Consider the following 2957-nt stretch of genomic DNA (forward strand, 5'->3'; position numbering starts at 1 on the left):
TTTCTTGTTTTTTGTTTTGTTTTCCTTTTCCTTTGTGTGTGATACTTACTGATAACAATACACCAGATTTTTTTTAAATCACATGTTCTCCCACTTATCCACTCCATGTTAAAATTTCTCCTCTGCCTGTATAGATAAAGCATTAGAGTCTTCAATGGCAAACTTGGCTAAGTGATTCCACATACATCTTTCATTTACATTGTCAATATTTATCTATTAAACCCTGATAAGTAAGCCATCATAGACTTTCTCCTAAATTCATCCCAAACACATTGCATCAGAAATAAACACTTCAAAATGCTGGATAATTTTCTGGAGGGTCTTTATTTTCTCCTTATTGCCTTTAATAATGCAATGTACATTAATTGAGTATTAGCAGAATGTCCAAATTGAGTATGCAGTGGAACTAAAGATAATCATTATCTAAAACACCTTCTTAAAACAAAAAGAGAACAAAACAATAGGTTTTAAGGGCAGAAGCTTAAAAAACAGATTATATCTTCAATTCATAATACTGGATAATGGAGAGTTTATTTCTAACCCTTTCTTGACACTAAGAAAAAAAATGACAATTTAGTTAAAAGTTAAAATTGGCCAAATTTATGATACAGGTTTAAGTTAGGATGGAAGGCCAGATTCTTAAGCCACCAATATCGTGATTTCTCAGGAGAATAGTCCATAAGAAAGAGAACATTAATATAAGGCAACTCTATTTTGAAAGTAAGTTGTGGATGTCGCTGACCTTCATTCATCTTGCAAGACAGTGATTTCTACTAATAAAGTGGGTTTGCTTATAAAACCGTGAGGCAGTTAGGGTATGAAAACTTGCAAATGTTTGCACATAATGTTTCCTCACTGTGTCAGGTCATAATACCCTGCCTTTAGAAAATAGATGCTTGCTATTTGTTAAGTGGACTCATTTCTATTCAAACTCTCAAAAGAAATTCACGGTGGTTGTTAGGTACGAATCCTGATTTTATGTATACACCCACACAGATATGTAAGATGCCTACATCTATAAAATTGCCTCATTTTTTACTACAAGGATATCAAATTATTTGATTAAGGAACTGTTCCCTTTATTAAATCTGAACCCCAGAGCCTGAGTTGAACCAAGGAAATATAACTTTGATTCCCTTATAATAATAAGCAATATTGGGTCCATAAATAAATAAAACTAGAATTATTTTACCCAAAAAGATCTTTAGCCCGGTAAAATATTTTCATTACTTTTTAAATTTATTTTTAAGACATGTTTTATTTTTATGTCTGTATGTTCACTGTGTGTATAATTGTAAAGGCCAGAAGAGAATGCCAGATACACTGGAACTGGAGTTATGGACGTTTGGATTTTTGACACAGGATCTCTCGCTGAATTTGGAGCTTATGGATTTTGCTAGGCTGACCAACCAGTGATCTATAGAAATCCACTTGCCTCCATATCCCTTCAGTTGTTGTGTCACAGATGTGCACATGCTGTGTCTAGTATATACATAGGTGCTGGGAATCTAAACTCAAATTCTCATTCTCATTAAATATATTTGTTATGCTTATGGATGTATGTCTGTGTGGATTTATGAACACTATGTGTATGCATATACCCATGGATGCCAGAAGTGAGCATCACACCCCTGCAAATAGGCCTACAGGCAATTGTATGCTGCCCAGTGTGGATGCTGGTAACTAAACCCAGTCCTCTTCTAGAGTACTAAATTCTCTTATCCACTGAGTCATGCCTGCAGTTCCTATCCCACCCCACCTAGTGAAATCTAATGTTTAAGCTCCATTTGTAATAACTTTTATTACTTGGTCTCTATGCTGGGTGCTAAATTTCAGTCTTGTAGGTATATCTCATTTCATCCTTCTCACGGCCTTTTGAATTGCATGCTATCCATTGCCCCAACTCACAGGTGAAACTACTAAGCTTCAGTAGTCAGAGTGGATCTAGAACTTAGAATCAGGGCTGTGAAATATGGCACCAGCTTATCCTCCAATCTATAGCAGGACTCAGTAAGTGCCCAAAGCCCTCTTGATAAGTATTAAAAATCAGTGGATAGGCAAGATTTTAATTATCAGGAAAAAAAGGAAAACCTATCTAAAAGAAAATAACTAGCATGTTGGGAATCATAAATATTAATATAATGTGACACCACTCATTTCTTTTAAAAAGTAATAGCCCCAAACTTTCTCTTTCACTCACCCCTAAAAAAAACTCACCAGTTTACCAATAAACCACGAAAATCACCAACATCCCTCAGATGCAAATTCCAAACAATTTAGGATGTGAGTTGCTGTGAATTTTTTAAGATAAAGAAAATAAAACAAAAACCAGATCCTGTCTTGAACTTCTGAAGTCAAAACAATAGCAGCCTTTACATACATAGAATCTGCAATAAAAAAAAAAAACAATTTTGAAACTAAAATGAATTTGGCATGTTCCTGTCCTCCTTGATGCAATCAGTCTTATCAATTACAGCCACAGTAGCCCTGAGCTCTTTGTGAAGAATTGCCAATAAAAATACTAAAATAAGCTTTGCACAAGCTGGGAGTATCATGACATCTGTTTTCAAAATTACTCAGCTGTAATTGTTGAATCTCATTACAGTTGGTAAAAATTGTATTCTTTCACCTAGAATAAGTGCTTGTGATTTGAAATAGCATCAACTCAGAAATGACAATTGAGAATTCATGGCAATTGTGTGGTTGTGCAGTGTTTGCTGAAAGGAGATGATTCTTACCAATGACTTATCACCCTGGTTGTTCTCAGCAATAGACGGTCATGAACTTTATATCAGTGGTGACCCAGGCAGGGAGGTAATTTGTTAGGTTATGTTACAAAGACTCCCAAAGTAAGAGTGATTCAGAGCTTGAGCTATGTCATTTGACTTGCAGTTCTTTCCACTTTCCTTCAGTGAGATATTGAATTTACAAGAAGAATTAATGCCTTTTGTCCAACC

This window comes from Mus caroli, unplaced genomic scaffold (genome assembly GCF_978045245.1).
Source record: "Mus caroli unplaced genomic scaffold, Mus_caroli_1 scaffold_5, whole genome shotgun sequence".
Classification (NCBI taxonomy): Eukaryota; Metazoa; Chordata; class Mammalia; order Rodentia; family Muridae; genus Mus; species Mus caroli.